The sequence below is a fragment of the Lathyrus oleraceus genome, chromosome 4 (assembly GCF_024323335.1).
Source record: "Lathyrus oleraceus cultivar Zhongwan6 chromosome 4, CAAS_Psat_ZW6_1.0, whole genome shotgun sequence".
In the NCBI taxonomy this organism is placed as follows: Eukaryota; Viridiplantae; Streptophyta; class Magnoliopsida; order Fabales; family Fabaceae; genus Lathyrus; species Lathyrus oleraceus.
This window is the reverse complement of record NC_066582.1, coordinates 253,568,915-253,588,052: the sequence shown is the minus strand read 5'-3', so window position 1 is coordinate 253,588,052 and position 19,138 is coordinate 253,568,915.

The window sequence follows — 19,138 nt, the reverse complement described above, 5'->3', positions numbered from 1 at the left end:
AAGTGTCACCCAATAGAGTCAGAACGAGATTAAGATTAGAGAAGATCCTAATAGCGTTCACATCCACAAACTTGTCGATGTTGGGGAATAACACTAACCCATAGATGAGAAGTACAAATAGGGCCTCAAAGGCATGCTCACTCATGGTCTTCCCATACATAGTAGCTTGAGCGATGAGGAACTCAGAAGGGAGACCTTGAATTCCACCTTTGGTAGTCATATGAGCACCAACCAGAGATTCATCTATGTGTAACATGTCTTCTATCTCTTGAGAAGTAGGAACCTTCTCCAAGCCACTGAACGGCAACTGATCCAGAATAGGTATGCCCACAAGATAAGCATACTCTTCAAGGGTAGGCAAAAGCTGGAAATCCGGAAACGTGAAGCAACGGTACAGAGGGTCATAAAACTGCACCAATACACTCATCAATCCTTCATCCACCTGAGTAGTCAAAAGAGGAAGAAGCTTCCCAAAACGAGCCTTGAAACCCAAGGGATCCAATACATAAGATGTCAAATTCCTTAACTCTTTCAAATCTGGTTGTCTGAAACTGTACTTCTTGGTATTCCTTCTTTGTTTTTCCATGTCTGAAAATTTGCAGATAGACCTCTTAAGTTCCTTGAAAATTTTCTTCATTATTTTGATGATATGGATGCAAATGAGTGCATGAATGCATGAATGCAACAATCACACTCAAGGATCAACCAAAGCACACCAAACAAAGGTCATGGGATGGATCATATTATCCTTAATATCAATCATCCATTTTGGTGGATTATGGTTTACACCTTATCAACACCCAAGTTCCATTGATATTAAGGATACATGAACGGATCGACCATGAATCAAGGGTTTGTTGCAAGTCACGAGCATGGAGTCTTGGTTAAGAACCACCCAAAGGGAATGTACTAAGGTTTAATCCTGTCAAACATGTTCTACAAGAGGTTCCCATAGTCATCATCCCATCTTTCGGATATTATCGGAGAAACGACTACTCGTATTCCAAAAATATTCTCAAGAGAGACTCTTATGAGTGTAGTATCGCGTAACAATCGTATCAAATCATACACTTGAACGACTTTCGCACTACATCCTAAAAATAGGCCAAGATGGGCTTGGTAAACTAAGGTCCTTGGCTTCTAAGGTCTATATTGGAAAGAGTAATGTCTAACCACAACTTACTTGTGTGACATTATTGATCCCAACATGACCTCCACCAAGTGAATGGACTTGCAAGTCAACTTGCTAAGGAATAACTCCACACAAGTCAACAAGACTATGCCAATCTCCTATCCTAAGTGCACTCGAGTTCGGGTATAGAACTCATCTCACAAAGATCACCAAGCATTCAAGGAATTAATATTCAAGCAATTCAATCATTACATACAATACAGTAATCCCAAATTGCACAAAAAATATGTCACAAAACAATACAATACAACACGACAAATATGAAAAGTAGGCAAAACCCACTAGGCAATGTTTGATCCCCAGCAGAGTCGCCACTTTTCTGTAGTGGGGTATTCGTTACCATTAGAGATATTGACTAAATCTAAGGTAAACCATACAAGTCGATTCGCCACCGCACTTCTATTTATCCAAAGGAATGGTTAGAAAGCGAACAAAAACCTACAAGTTTTAACAAAAACTAGTAAAAGAGAGTCAGAGATCTGGGTAAGGGGGTTGGTTATGCAATGGGAAGGTGTTAGGCACCCAAAACATCCTAGGTACTCCTAGGGAGCCCTTTTCACATTTGTTGTAAGGTTGGTATTTTGTGAAAGTTTATTTGTGCAAACATGATTGAAGAGATGAGAAAAGAATGTACAAGTTTATTTACCTTTTGTGTTTGGATGGATAAACCCATTACCTATGTACCATCTTTAAAAAAAGATTAGGATCAAAACCTCGTAGTTCGGGGTAAAAATCTCAAAATGACTTGGTGAATTGATTGGTCCAAAAGCCTTAAGGTCTTTTGTTATCCAATGGAGAAAACTCAACCTAAAACCACAAATCCACCATGTGAGGATAACTTCAACATGCTAGTGAGGGGTTAACCCTATAATAAGCATGGAAGACTCATTGTCCATCACTAAGGATATAGGTGAGTATTACATCTACTACAAGGATAACTCAAACCTAATAGCTAAAGGTTATGGAAAATTTGATTAAGAAAGTGGCCATTGGAACCATAAAAAGACATTTGAATGGGTTATATTTACCAATTAGAAGTATATACAAAAATGGTCAAAGTTGACTTAAAGATTCAATTCAAAATAAGTGTTATGAAAAGAAGGTTTGAAAATCAAAAGCCTAAGCCTTAGGTTTCTAAGGTTTGAAAACAATGGTTAAATGTTTGCACAAAAAGTTTTGGCTTGGGTTAGAGTGGAGAGAAGGAGAAGAATGACTAAATCCTAAACATACAAGAGGTGAGGGGAAAGAGAACAAAACCACACAAGGAGTTCCTCTCTTGAGATCATAGTGATGATCCAAGTAGCTCCCATCCTTTGGAATAAGCAATCACAAAGCAATAACTCAAACAATCAACAATCAATGAATCCTTGGAAATACTCCTCAATGCATCTTGAATCTCTCTCTCTTAGGAGCTCATGGTAATGGTTCCTCAATTAGGCTTAAGTTGGGACTCCTAGCACAAGAAAACACACATCAAAAAGTTCTATGATCAATCAAAGAATGGACAAGAAGGAGTTTAGAATATGGTCCTTTCAAAGTTCATCCTTAAGCTTTAAGCATTCTAAAGGCAGGAGGCGTAGTTGCTCTTTGACATTTAAGCACTCTAAAGGCATGAGGCTTAGTTGCTCTTCAAATTCCATTTTGCTTGGGTAAGGTCCTAAAGTCTAAGTCCATTTTGTCCAATTCTTTGCATTTTGGTTCACAACAAACAGACAAACACAATCACAAAAGATATATACACAATTATATACCCATGTGGGCAAAAGGCAAATGGCATTAACATAAACATGTGCTCCAATGAGCAAAAGGAAAAAGCAAATGAATAATGTGTGCAAGAATGGTAAATTGCATAAAAGTAAAGTGTATAAAATAAATGTTAATTGTTAGTGGTTAATAGTTAGTGTGCCATAAGGCAAATTTAGCGCTATGTTAAGCAATCGTAATTGGACTTATATAGAAGTCACAACTATCTGAGGTCGGTCAATAATAATGTAGGCAACAACACAAGTTAGAAGTCTTGATTAGTGAACCAAGTTCCAACAACTTGCCATGCCAAAAAGAAGAAGAGAATTGATCTTGTATTGGTTTAAGCCTTTTGCATGATTTAGAAAACAACCTATCCTTAATGCAAATCCATTCACTTGATCAATTGATCAAGATGAATTAGATTTGGATCAAGGAAGATTAAGTCTCCCTAATCAATCCTAACTTATCAACCTTCAACTCATTGATGAAAAAGAAAAAAAAGAAGGAGGAGAAGAAGGAGATGGATAATGGAAATAAAAATGGCAAAAATACAAATGCATTAAATGAAGTACAATGTACCAATCATCATATGTTGACCAATAACATTGAAAGTCAAAGTCAAACAATCAAAAACAGAAGTGGGATGAAGATTGGAAGTCAAGAAATGAACAAAATATTTTTTGGCATTTTTAAATATTTAAAATCAAACTTGAATTAAAAATAAAAGAAAGGTCAAACTTCAAAATTACTTCAAATCAACCTTGAAAGGTCCAAGTAATTTATCCCAAGTTCAACAAGGTCAAACAAAGTTTGACAAAAAAAATCAGCATTTTTAAAAGTCAGAAACTATTTTTAATCAATTAAAAATGAATAAAAATAACCTAATTGAACTAAAATCTCAAATGAATCTCAAATCAATCAAAAAATTGATGAGAATATTTTTCATAGATTCATCATCATTCAAATAGGTTAGGAAAATATTTTTGTATTTTTTGAATATCAAAAACTATTTAAAATGAATTAAAAACAACCAGAAAAGAGAAAATTCATTAAAAAATATCAAATGACAAAATAAAAAATATTAAAAATCATTTTAAGAAACTAGAAATTATTTGGAAACTAATGCAATTGGTCCCATATTTTTTGGATTAAAAATGAGAGAGTTATGAATTTTTGAAATAAAAAGGAATTAAAGAAAATAAAATCAGAAATTAAAAATATGGAAAATCAGGAAGCGTTGGATCACGTTCATTAATTGACGTGGCCAATCTGATGGTCCTGAAGCGCGGGCTCATGGTGAACCTTGGTCAAACGTGTCACACAAAGAATTAAAAAAGGTCATCACATCCAAAGGCTGAGATTGAATCTGGAGATGAGATCCAACGATCCAAATTGAAACTGGCAATGGACGGCCACCGGAGCCACCTTTTTCTCCGGTGAGCTTCCAAATTCCGACCAGATTTGCAGGTTTTCAAACCTTAACCATTTTGCACGATCCTTATACCAAAATGAAGCTGGGGTGATGTACATCACCCCTGTAACCTTGAATCACACTCAAGATTCCTATAGGTTGAGAAATCTGAGGTGGAAGATTCAGGTATGAAAAATGCAGATCAAAGAAAAACAAAATTGAAGCTACCACTAGCTTGCCTATCAAGTGAGGACTTCAGAAAACACTTTGGCCAGGAAAATAGATCAAAGAAATGAGATATTCGAAGCAAATAAGTTTGAACAACAACCTTTGAAGTGCAGCTTTACAGGTCTTGATCCACTCTAAATCTTTTGTGCAATGTGTTCTTGAGGTAACAAGGAAGCAAGGCTTAGGAATTTAAATTCAGAGATCAACAAATGAAGTTGAAATCTGAACTGTCAAATTGAAATGAAAAACTCAGAATTCCTTTAATGGAGGTAGGGATTTCACTTGTGCAGAGCTTCAGGCGCCATTAGGTTGGTTTTTAAAGAGAATGAAGCATGCTATTTATAGCCAAGACTGATGCAAGCAAGGAGAAAATTCGTGTGCATGGAACTTGGACTCTTCATGCATGGGTCTGTACAAGCGCGTGCAAAGCCCAAAAATGGGTGAAAATGCAAGCTGAACTCAAATACCAATGGTTTGGACGTGTGATTAGAGTTGCATTGGCTTGTGCATGAAGTTATGATGTGAATTCCATAATTGAACCTAAACATTCACCTCTTCGAAAATGCCAATTAGAAAATCCAAACATAAGCATGTGGGTAATGGTTGGAAAGGTCTTGATGTAAGGAACAATTGTTATGTTGGGAAAAAATCCATTTGAAGTGTGGAAATTGGTGAATTTTGAGTTTAAAGTGTAATGTGCAAAACATGTCAAGGCAAGGTTTCCAAATTTGGCCAATGTTCAAGCCCCTCTATTTTGATGATGAAAGCCTTAAATTAAAAAACCTTTAACATCAAAGTTGTAGATGTTCTCAAGAAAATAAAAATGGACTTAAAATTTGAATCATTTGGATTTTTGATGAAAGAGTTATGGGCACTTGAAGTTGGACTTTTTTGCCTTACAATGCATTTGGTCCAAAAGGACCTATAATGTCTTGCATTATCAAATGTATTTCCTTTGAGATTTTGAAATTATGTTCAACATAACATTTGATGTAGACATCTTAAGCTTTCCAATTCCTTTGATCCCACCTCTAAATCATAAAAAATGAATGAGTTATGTCCTTGGGAAGTTGACCTAAAATTAGGGTTTCAGTCAAAATGACCTATAATGTCTTGGAATGGATGATGACCTTCCAAGCTTCAAAACATTTTTTATGAACATGAAAGTTGTTCATATTGTCCTTAAGAACATTTTTGCTTTTGGAATTATCTCCATTTGACCAACACATAAAAAGTTAGGTCTCAGTGCATTTCAAAATAGTCAGATGAATTGACTGATCAACTTCTCAAGTCCATGACTCAAATCTTGATGAACTGATGATTTAGGACACACAAATAAGTTCAAATATGTATGAAATGAAGAATTAAATAACTTCCCTTGATTGTATTTGACCATGGGCTGAAGTTACTTCAAGAGCAAGGCATTATGGTGCACAAATGAATTAGGGTTTCTTTGGGGAACAAACCCCAAACCCTTTGACTTGCTTTGACCAAAATGATGAGTTGAGATGCTAGGGAGGCATATCTGATGGGTGAGAGCTTTGGGAACCATTACCATGCTTGCTTTCATCTCCTCTTGGCCATATCTTTGTACCAATGATCTCTTTGAAGTTTTTGACCTTGTGATTGCTCAAGCTACAAACAAAGGATGTTAGTGACATATTTTTGTGCTTTTGGTTAGTAAACAAAATAAGAAAAGCAATGATATACAATTCAAGCATGCTTGGTGATCTCAAACCACTCTCAAGAAGTCCCACCCAAACGCCAAGGGAACCAAGATGCTAATGATACTTGAGGCAATGCAAGTGCAATGTTATGATGCCATGAGGGATCTTAGGGACAAAATTGGGGTCTTACAAAAGGGTTTGAGGCTTGTTTCCCAAGGAAACCCTAATTCATCTGTCCATCAATTGTGCCTTGCTCATGAAACAACCTCAACCCATGGTCAAAAAAAATCAAGGGAAGTTCTTTAATACATCATTCCATGCATATTTGAACTTATTTTAGTGCCCTCAATCATCAATTCATCAAGATATGAGTTTTGGACTTGAGAAGTTGATCAGTCAATTCATCTAACTATTTAGAAATGCACTGAGACCTAACTTTTTATGGATTGGTCAAATGGAGATGACCCCAAGAGAAAAAATGTTCTTAAGGACCATATGAAAAACATTCATGTTCATCAAAATTTGATTTTAATCTTATAAGGTCATCATCCACTCCAAGACATTATAGGTCATTTTGACTGAAACCCTAATTTTGGGTCAACTTCCCAAGAATATAACTCGTTCATTTTTTAGGATTTTGAGATGGTATAAAATTATTGGAAAGCTTAAGATGTCTACTTCAAATTTTATGTTGAGAAAAATTTCAAAATCTCAAAAGAAATACATGTGATAATGCAAATTATTATAGGTCACTTTGGACCAAAGGCATTGCAATGTAAAAAAGTCCAACTTCAAGTGCCCATAACTTCTTCATAAAAAATAAAAATGATGCAAAATTTAAATCCAAATTGAGTTTCTTGAAAAGATCTACAACTTTGATGTTGGAGGTTTTGTCATTTGGAGCTTGTATCACTGAGACAGAAGGGCTTGAACTTTGGCCAATTTTGAAAATTCCACATATGCATGTTTTGTACCCTACACTTCAAGTTCAATTTTCACTAATTTCCAAGGCCCAAATGGAGTTTTGATCAACATAACATTTGTTCCTTATGCAATAAGCTTTCCAACCATTACACATAAGGTTGCATTTCCATTTTGGACATGGCATTTTCGAAGACTTCGATGTAATAGTGCATTTTCGGAAAATCAATTCAATTGCCATGCATGAGCTGAAACAATCCAATCTGCACGTCCATTCTACTTACATCATGCATAAGCTTTCATTTCCAGTTGGAATTGGGCCCTCCATACGCCTGTACAGGCCCATGCATGGAGGCCCTTTCCATTCATGCAAGTTTTGATTCTTGCATTCAGCATTGCTTCAGCTATAAATACAAGGCCTTGGCTTCATAATTTCTCAACCTGAAGGCGCCCCAATTGCTGCTGAATTGAAATCCTAGCCATCACTAAAGGAACTATCTCATTTCTCTTCCAATTTTTTATATTTGAATTTTGATTTCCTTGATCAATCTTCAGATCTCAAAGTTCCTAAATCTTCTCTACTTGATCCATAGTGCTAACTGTTTGCAAAAGAATCCAAAGATCTTGACTCAAATCCTTGAAATTCAAAGGTTTACTTCAACTGTTATTTGCTTCGAACCAGCTTGTATATTGATCTATTTGCTTTGTTTTTGTGTGATCTGAAGTCCTCTGCATAGAGGCAACATTGCTATGCTTTTAATTTTTGAAAATCATTAAGTTCACTTGAACACCACAAAATTTCCACTTCTGATTTCTCTCAATCTAGAGATCTAGAATGGAATTGAGTGGTACAGGGGTGATGTACATCACACCAACTTTCGAATGATGCCTGGATCGTGCCATTTGGTTACCATTTTCATTTCTGCAAATTTTGGTTTGGCCGAAAGTTGGTCGGAGAAGACGGTGGCGCTGGCCACCGTATGGTCTCCAGATGCAATCAGGATCGTCCATTATATTTTCCAGATTGAGTCTCAGCCGTGCCATGTTATGACTTTCCGTAATGCCAGATGTGATGCATTGACTAAGGAACATGTTAGGCGCGCGCTTGTGGACTCTTTGATCTGCCAGCTCAATTAATGAGCTCAGATCCAATGGCTCATGCTTTTTCTCATTTTTCATTTTCTGATTTTAATTTCTTTTATTTCTTTTAATTCCATTTTATTTCTAAAATTCATATCTCTCTCATTATTGGTCCAAAAATTATTGGACCAATTTCATTTTTCTTTTAATTTCTACTTTCTAAAAATGATTTTTAATATTTTTTATTTTATCATTTGATATTTTTTAGTAATTTTCTCTTTTCTGGTTATTTTTAATTCATTTAAAATAGTTTTTGATATTCAAAAAATACAAAAATATTTTTCCAACCTCTTTGAATGATGATAGATCTATGAAAAATATTCTCATCAATTTATTAATTGATTTGAGATTTATTTGAGATTTTAGTTCAATTAGGTTATTTTTATGCATTTTTAATTGATTTAAAATAGTTTCTGACTGTTAAAAATGCTGAATTTTTTTGTCAAACTTTGTTTGACCATGTTGAACTTGGGATAATTCACTTGGACTTTTCAAAGTTGATTTGAAGTGAGTTTGAAGTTTGACCTTTCTTTATTATTTTAATTCAAGTTTTATTTTGAATATTAAAAATGCCAAAAATATTTTATTTGTTTCTTGACTTCTAATCTTGATTTTGCTTTTGTTTTCTATTGTTTGACCTTGATCTTCCCTATCTTTGGTCAATACTTGTTGATTATCTCATACCATTTCCATTAATGCACTTTAATTCTTCATATTCTTCTTCTTCTTCTTCTTCTTCTTCTTCTTCTTTTTTCTTTTTGATCAATGAGTTAAAGATTGGTGGTTAGCATTGATACATGGAGGTTTAATCTTCCTTGATTCAAATCTAGTTCATCTTGATCATGGATCAAGTGAATGGCTTTGCATTGAGGATATATTGCTTCTTAAATCATGCAAAGGACCTAAATCAATACAAGATCATTTCTCATCTTCTTCTTTTGGCATGACAAGTTGTTGGAGTTTGATTCACTAATCAAGACCTCTAACTTGTGTTGTTGCCTACATTATTATTGATCGGCCTCAGATAGTTGTGACTTCTACATAAGTCTAATTACGATTGCTTAACATAGCGCTAAATTTGCCTTATGGCACACTAACTATTAACACTAACCATTAACTATTAACATTTAATTCTTGCACTTTACATTTATGCAATTTACTATTCGTGTACATATTATTCATTTGTTTTGCTCTTTGCTCACTTGAGCACATGTTTATGTTAATGCAATTTGCCTTTTGCTCACTTGAGCACATAATTGTGTATATATTATTGTGCTTGTGTTTTGTTTTGATTTGTTGTGGACCAAATGCAAAGAAATGGACAAATGGACTTAGTCTCTAGGACTTTCCCTATGCAAATTGGAGTAAAAGGATCCTAATGTTGAAGATGGATTAGAAGGACCAAACCTCTAAACTCACTCTTGTCCATTCTTGATTTGCTTCATAAAACTCTTTGATGTGTGTGTGCTTTTGTGCTAGGGGATTCTATGAGAACTCAACTTGAAGAATTATTGCCATGTTCATCCAAAGTGAAAGATACAAGAGGCATTGGGGATCTTCTAAGAGCTTGTTTGATTATGTTGATTTCTTGAGCTTACACTTATTTTTCTTGCATATTCCAAAGGATGGGAGCTACTTGGATCATCAATATGATCTCAAGAAAGGAACTCCATTTGTGGTCTTGTTTGTTATCCCTCATCTCTTGTATGATTAGGACTTTAGCCATTCTTCTTCTTCCCTCCACTCTAACCCAAGCCAAAACCTTTTGTGCAAACATTAACATTTGTTTTCCAACATTAGAAACCTAAGCCTTATGCTTTTGATTTTCAAACCTTTTTTTCATAACACTTATTTTGAATTGAATCCTAAATCAATTTTGACCATATTTTGTAAATACTTCTCATTGGTAAATATAACCCATTCAAATGTTTTTTGTGGTTTCCATGGCCACTTCCTTAATCAAAACTTTTCATAACCTTTAGCTATTTGGTTTGAGTTATCCTTGAGGTAGATGTAATACTCACCTATCTCCTTAGTGATGGACAATGAGTCTTCCATGCTTATTATAGGGTTAACCCCTTACTAGCATGTTGAAGCTATCCTCACATGGTGGATTTGTGGTTTTAGGTTGAGTTTTCTCCCTTGGATAACAAAAGACCTTAAGGCTTTTGGACCAATCAATTCACCAACTCATTTTTGATATTTTTACCCCGAACTACGAGGTTTTGATCCTAATCTTTTTTTAAGATGTTACGTAGGCAATGGGTTTATCCATCCAAACACAAAATGTAAATAACTTGTATATTCTCTTCTCATCTCTTCAATCATGTTTGCACAAACAAATTTTCACAAAATACCAACCTTACAACAAAATATGAAAAGGGCTCCCTAGGAGTACCTAGGATGTTTTGGGTGCTTAAAACCTTCCCATTGCATAACCAACCCCCTTACCCTGATCTCTGACATTTTTACTAGTTTTTGATTCGATAAAACTTTTTAGATTTTTGTTCGCTTTCTAACCATTCCTTTGGATAAATAGAAGTGCGGTGGCGACTCGACTTGTATGCTTTACCTTGGATTTAGTCAATATCTTTAATGGGAAGTTTGCCTAGTGGGTTTTGCCTACCTTTCATATTTGTTGTATTGTTGTGTATATTATTTTTTGTGACATATTTTTGTGCAATTTGGGATTACTGTATTGTATGTAATGATTAAATTGCTTGAATATTAATTCCTTGTATGCTTGGTGATCTTTGTGATATGAGTTCTATACCCGAACTCGAGTGCACTTAGGATAGGAGAATGACATAGTCTTGTTGACTTGTGTGGAGTTATTCCTTAGCAAGTTGACTTGCAAGCCCATTCACTTGGTGGAGGTCATGTTGGGATCACTAATGTCACACAAGTAGTTGTGGTTAGACATTACTCTTTCCAGTATAGACCTTAGAAGCCAAGGACCTTAGTTTACCAAGCCCATCTTGGCCTATTCTTAGGATGTAGTGCGAAAGTCGTTCAAGTGTAAGATTTGACACGTTTGTTACACGATACTACACTCATAAGAGTCTCTCTTGAGAATATTTTTGGAATACGAGTAGTCGTTTATCCGATAATATCCGAAAGATGGAATGATGACTATGGGAACCTCTTGTAGAACATGTCTGGCAGGTTTAAACCCTAGTACACTCCCTTTGGGTGGTTCTTAACCGAGACTCCATGCTCATGACTTGAAACAAACCCTTGATTCATGGTTGATCCGTTATTATATCCTTAATATCAATGGAACTTGGGTGTTGATAAGGTGTAAACCATAATCCACCAAAATGGATGATTGATATTAAGGATGACATGATCCATCCCATGACCTTTGTTTGGTGTGCTTTGCTTGATCCTTGAGTGTGATTGTTGCATTCATGCATTCATGCACCCATTTGCATCCATATCATCAAATGATAAGAAAATTTTCAAGGAACTTAAGAGGTCTATTTGCAAATTTTCAGACATGGAAAGACAAAGAAGGAATACAAAGAAGTACAGTTTCAGACAACCCAACTTGAAAGAGCTAAGGAATTTGACATCCTATGTATTAGATCCCTTGGGTTTCAAGGCTCGTTTTGGGAAGCTTCTATCTGTTCTGACTACTCAAGTAGACGAAGGATTGATGAGTGTATTGGTGCAGTTCTATGATCCCTTGTACCGTTGCTTCACATTTTCGGATTTTTAGCTTTTGCCCACACTTGAGGAGTATGCTTACCTTGTGGGTATACCTATTCTAGACCAGTTGCCGTTTAGTGGCTTAGAGAGTATTCCTAATTCTCAAGAGATAGCTGATATGTTGCATATAGATGAATCTCTGGTTGGTGCTCATATGACTACCAAAGGTGGAATTCAAGGTCTCCCTTCTGAGTTCCTCATTACTCAAGCTACTATGTATGGGAAGGCCATGAGTGAGGACACCTTTAAGGCCATATTTGTACTTCTCATCTATGGGCTAGTGTTATTCCCCAACATTGACAAGTTTGTGGATGTGAACGCCATTAGGATTTTCTCTACTCTTAATCCCGTTCTGACTCTGTTGGGTGACACTTACTTTTCTTTGCATATGAGGAATGCAAAGGGTGGTGGTACCATTGTGTGTTGTTTGCCTCTGTTGTACAAGTGGTTTATTTCGCACTTGCCATAGACGATCGCCTTCAAGGAGAACAAATGATGTCTACGGTGGTCTACGAGACTTATGTCTCTCACTAATGATGATATCTTTTGGCACAACCGTTAATATGATGGTGTGCAGATTATCGACTCTTATGGTGAATTCTCCAATCTGCCTCTTCTTGGTACATGTGGTGGGATTAACTACGACCCTATTTTGGCACATCGTCAGCTTGGGTTCCCCCTAAAGGATAAACCTAATAATATTCTGTTAGAGGGTGTGTTCTTTCAGGAGGGTAAAGATCCCTAAGGCTTGAAGGGCAGGACGGTCCGCGCTTGGCGCAAGATCCATAGGAAAGGAAGGAAGGAGCTGGGTCTGAAGAACTGTGTCGCTTTGGAACCCTACACCTCTTGGGTTAGGAGGAGAGCTTCCGAGTACCTCATGCCTTACGAGTATCCGAGACCTACACCTATGGTTGTGGCTGGGCCTTCAACCCTCCATGACCAAGGAGTAGAGGAGTTGAGAGACGAGGATCGTTCGTATGCTTGGATCCATGAACGAGAGGAGTTGCTTCAGCAGATCAGGGAGAAGGATGCTTTGATAGAGCTCCTCGAGCACCAAGTTATTGATGATCCTGATGATGCATGGACTTCTCTACTTCCTCAGTCTTCCAAGTTTTGGAAGAGGAAGTACGATCGACTCGCCAAAGAGAATGCAAACATGGAGGCAGCCTATGAGAGGGAGGTGAAGAGGCTTTGTGCATCTTATCTCCCAGTCTCCAGAGCTTTAGATGATTGTTTCTAGGGTTCCATAGGATGATCTTTTTCCTTCTCTCTTGTATTGTATTTGGTTACCAATACTGTACTTCTTTGGTGTAAAAATATTTCCAAATGTTAATGTTATAATATTTCCATATGTGATAAATGTTCCAATACTTGCAAATAGAACTCTAAAGTTCCTCTGATAAATAAAACAACAAATCATATGCACAAGCATTGCATGCATCATGTGCATAAGCAGGTTTTGCTCCAGGCTTCTTGTTCTCTGGTCTAACTCTGTGTTCTTCATTTATTTTGAAGACAAGTTGACTCACCGGTACTACACCCGAGCCAACGCATCAAGACTAATGGATCATTTGGAACAAGAGAATCGTGAGCTTAAGGAGGAAGTAGCCAGGTTGACTGCCCTGATGGAGTCATTCATGGCTGCCCAGAGCCAGTCGTCTCCGACACCTTGAACTCCTCCCCAGAGGACATTCATCTTTGAGATTGACTCATCAACCGTGCCTGCGGCCAGCACCCACTTCGCACCAACAGCCATGCCAGCCGGGTTTCCGTAGGGGATGCCTCCCAACTTCATGCCTGAGGGTCCTGCACCGACCTTTGCTTCTCTGCCGACATCTAGCTCGGTCCTAGTTGTTCCTCCTCCTGTCGTGCATACTATGCCCAGAGTAGACGACACCATCTATCATTCTGAGCCGTCTGAGGGCCCAGATGTCTATGAAAAGATGGATGCTATGAACGATCAGTTTCTTGATCTCCGCAAGGAATTGAAAACTCTTCGAGGAAAAGACCTTTTCGGAAAGTCTGCTGCTGAACTCTGTTTGGTCCCTAATGTGAAAATCCCTGTAACGTTCAAGGTACTTGACTTTGAAAAGTACAAGGGAAATACTTGCCCTCTCAGCCACCTGGTCATGTATGCCAGGAAAATGTCGACTCAGACCGACAATGACCAACTTCTCATTCACTACTTCCAGGACAGTTTGTCCGGTGCTGCCCTAAGATGGTATATGGGATTGGAGAGCGCGAAGATCCAATCCTTCAATGACCTTGGCGAGGCCTTCGTCAAGCAATACAAATATAACGTGGATATGGCTCCCGATAGGGATCAATTGAGAGCCATGTCCCAGAAGGATAAGGAAACTTTTAAAGAATACGCCCAGAGGTGGCGAGAGGTAGCAACACATATTGTGCCCCGGCTGGAGGAGAAAGAGATGACCAAGATCTTTCTGAAGACCTTGAGTTCTTTTTATTATGAGCGGATGATCGCCAATGCTCCTTCTGACTTCACCGAGATGGTGAACATGGGGATGCGTCTGGAAGAGGGAGTCAGGGAAGGACGCCTGACCAGAGAAGAAAGCTCTTCTGCCAAACGGTATGGGACGTTTGGAAAGAAGAAAGATGGTGAGGCACATGTTGTGACCTCCCATGTTAAACCAAGAAGACCCTCTCTGAGGAGGAAGACCGTGCGTCCTACCGGTAACCAGCACCATGTGGCTCACATAGCACCTGTTTTCAGAGATAATCAGCAGTATCAGCATCACAACAATCATCAGCAACAACAACATCCGCAATATCAACAACAATAACACCGTCCTCAACAGCAGGCCTACCAGCCTCGAAACAGTAATCAAGCCAGTACAAGCTACGAGAGGAAGAGGGTCACCTTCGATCCTATTCCCATGACATATGCAGAATTATATCCCTCTTCGGTAAAGAGGAAGTTGATTACTCCACGAGACCCACCGGCTATACCTACCAACCCTCAGTGGTTGTATAAGCCCAAATTACATTGTGTTTATCATTCCGGTGCTCCCGGACATGACGTGGAAAACTGCTACCCACTGAAGACCAAGGTTCAAGACCTTGTGAGATGTGGTATTCTGTGTTTTGAGGACGTAGGTCCTAATGTGAAGAAGAACCCATTGCCCGAGCATGGGAAGTCTATCAACATGGTCCAGGGTTGCCCTGGTAAATACAAAGTCAAATATGTCAGTCATATTCGACAATCTCTGGTCGAGATGCATAGACTGCTGTGTGAGTACAGTCATTACGAGCACGACCATGATAGATGCCGAGTTTGTACTGTCAATCAAAGAGGATGTCGCCAGGTCCGCAAAGATGTTCAAGAGATGTTGGATGAAGGAGTCATTGATATACCTCAGAATAGAAATGTTGATGAAGATGCTGATGAAGTCAACGTAATTTCTCCGGTATTTCGGATCCCTGAGCTTGTTATTATCAAGTATGATGGTAGCATGCAAAAGGCTTCTCCTTCTTTGATCATCAAACCAGCTGGCCCTATGCCATACTCTTTTAAGAAAGCAATTCCTTATCGCTACAATGTTGTAGCATTAGAGGATGGGAAAGAGGTGCCCCTACCCTCTACCTCTGTTGTTAATATTGCCGACGTTAGTGGCCTGACCCGTAACGGTCGTGTCTTCTCGGCTCCGCCGAAACCTCAATCTAATGTTCGAAGGGCTGATGCTTTACTTGCCTTATTTTCAATTAAACATCTTAAGATATCGAAAACCATAAAGTACCATTTATCACATAATTGGCTAACGCTAAGCAAATTGTATTTAAGCCATTTAACTAAAAGCACACCTTATATGGTGATTGTGGAGGAAAATCCCACAACACCTTCTCCTCAATTTTTACCTATTGTGTTGTGCCCATATGTGACGTGACCAGTTTCTTTCTCATTGAACTTGATGAATATTGAAGTGTCTCCCGTCATGTGTCTTGAACATCCGCTATCTAGAAACCATAACCTTTTCGCGGAGACATGACTTTCTTGCAGATAATCAAATAGGCAACTTAGGTACCCAACTAGTGGGTCCTTTAAGGTTAATTTAGGAGAACTTAGGTATACATGTCATTTTACTTCTAGGAACTTTAACATCCCTAATGTGACAAAGAGGCCTAATGTGACCCTTATCACCGCAATACTGGCATACCTTTATATGAAATAATTTTTCTATTTCTTCTAGAAACAAGAGGTTTTTTTTAAATAGATACCTCCATTACTTGAAGAATTAGAAAGAGTAGAAGATAGTGAAATAACATGTGTTAATTGTCCTTTGAGATTTTCAATTTTAATTTTTAAATTTGGACAAGTAACACAATCTACTTTTTCTACATTTTTAACAAAAGTGTTAGGAATATTAAAACTCTCATCAACTAAACATGTATGTGCTTACTTAAAGGAATCTAGAGCGTTTTTAAAATAATTTATCTCCTTTTCAAGTTTCAAAATCATTTTCTTTTGGAGAGAAATTTTCTTATAAGAGTTTATCGAATCCGCATACATATCATTAAAAGATTTTGAAAATTCTCTATATCATCACCCTTTTTCTTATGTTCTCCTTTAGGCGGGTGAGTATTTTTTAAGTTTACCAAAACTTTGTCGAAATGCTTGAGCTTGTTTCTTTTCAAGTATCGATTGTAGCGTCTAACGAATAAACCCATCTCCTCTTCTTTAGGAGCTTCTTCGTGAAAATTATCACTTACTTCCTTTGATTTCTTCTCTCTAGATGACGAAGCTTTCAAATAAAGATACATTTTCTCTTCTTTACCTTTCTCTTTCTTATTTGAGTTCACTTCACTATTGTGAGTCGTTTCAGCTCATTTTCATGTTCAACAAGTTTACCAAACAATTTTGTGATGTCCAAAGTACTAAGATCATTAGATTATTTTATGGCAATAACACTTGGTTATCATTCCCTACTCATAAAGCTTGATATTTAGTTAGAATAATCTTTGTTAAAAAATTAATTTCCTAAGTTGTTTAGTTTGTTGATTAAGTGGACGAAACGAGTCTGCTTGGAATATGGGGATTCTCAGTTTTCCATACGAAAAAGTTTGAACTCCTTTATTAACATGTTTATCTTAGAATCCTTAACGCCTTCAACTCCTTCAAAAAGGGTTGAAGGGAATTCTTCATATACCCTAATTTTGTTCGAGAATTTTAAATTATTAAACAACCAGCTTAATTTTATTTTGTCCATAATAAAAATTTTATTTTACAGACAGACCGGTTGAATCGGTTTCTTTTCAAGTATCTATTGTAGGGTCTAACGAGTAAACCCATCTCCTCTTGTTTAGGAGCTTCTTCTTGAAAATTATCACTTACTTCCTTTGATTTCTTCACTCTAGATAATGAAGCTTTCAAATACAAATACATTTTCTCTTCTTTACCTTTCTCTTTCTTATTTGACTTCACTTCACTATTGTGAGTTGATTCAGCTCATTTTTATGTTCAACAAGTTTACCAAACAATTTTGTGATGTCCAAAGTACTAAGATCATTAGATTATTTTATGGCAGTAATACTTGGTTATCATTCCCTACACATAGAGCTTAATATTTTGTTAGAACAATCTTTGTTAAAAAATGACTTTCCTAAGTTGTTTAGTTTGTTGATTAAGTGGACGAAACGAGTCTGTTTGGAATCTGGGGATTCTCCGTGTTCCATACGAAAAAGTTTGAACTCCTTTGTTAACATGTTTATCTTAGAATCCTTAACGCCTTCAATTCCTTCAAAAAGGGTTGAAGGGCATTCGTCATATACCCCAATTTTGTTCGAGAATTTTAAATTATTAAACAACCAGCTTAATTTTGTTTTGTCCATAATAAAAAATTTATTTTACAGACAGACCGGTTGAATCAGTTTCTTTTCAAGTATCTATTGTAGCATCTAACGAGTAAACCCATCTCCTCTTGTTTAGGAGCTTCTTCTTGAAAATTATCACTTACTTCCTTTGATTTCTTCACTCTAGATAACGAAGCTTTCAAATACAAATACATTTTCTCTTCTTTACCTTTCTCTTTCTTATTTGACTTCACTTCACTATTGTGAGTCGTTTCAGCTCATTTTCATGTTCAACAAGTTTACCAAACAATTTTGTGATGTCAAAAGTACTAAGATCATTAGATTATTTTATGGCAGTAATACTTGGTTATCATTCCCTACACATAGAGCCTAATATTTTGGTAGAACAATCTTTGTTAAAAAATGACTTTCCTAAGTTGTTTAGTTTGTTGATTAAGTGGAGGAAACGAGTTTGCTTTGAATCCGCGGATTCTCCGTGTTCCATACGAAAATTTTTGAACTCCTCTGTTAACATGTTTATCTTAGAATCTTTAACACCTTCAATTCCTTCAAAAAGGGTTGAAGGGCATTCATCATATACCCCAATTTTGTTCGAGAATTTTAAATTATTAAACAACCAGCTTAATTTTGTTTTGTCCATAATAAAAAATTTATTTTACAGACAGACCGGTTGAATCGGTTTCGTTTCAAGTATCTATTGTAGCATCTAACGAGTAAACCCATCTCCTCTTGTTTAGGAGCTTCTTCTTGAAAATTATCACTTACTTCCTTTGATTTCTTCACTCTAGATGACGGAGCTTTCAAATAAAGATACATTTTCTCTTCTTTACCTTTCTCTTTCTTATTTGACTGCACTTCACTATTGTGAGTCGTTTCAGCTTATTTTCATGTTCAACAAGTTTACCAAACAATTTTGTGATGTCCAAAGTTCTAAGATCATTAGATTATTTTATGGCAGTAATACTTGGTTATCATTTCCTACACATAGAGCTTAATATTTTGTTAGAACAATCTTTGTTAAAAAATGACTTTCCTAAGTTGTTTAGTTTGTTGATTAAGTGGAGGAAACGAGTCTGCTTTGAATCCGCGGATTCTCCGTGTTCCATACGAAAAATTTTGAACTCCTCTGTTAACATGTGTTATCTTAGAATCCTTAACGCCTTCAATTCCTTCAAAAAGGGTTGAAGGGAATTCGTCATATACCCCAATTTTGTTCGAGAATTTTAAATTATTAAACAACCAGCTTAATTTTGTTTTGTCCATAATAAAAAATTTATTTTACAGACAGACCGG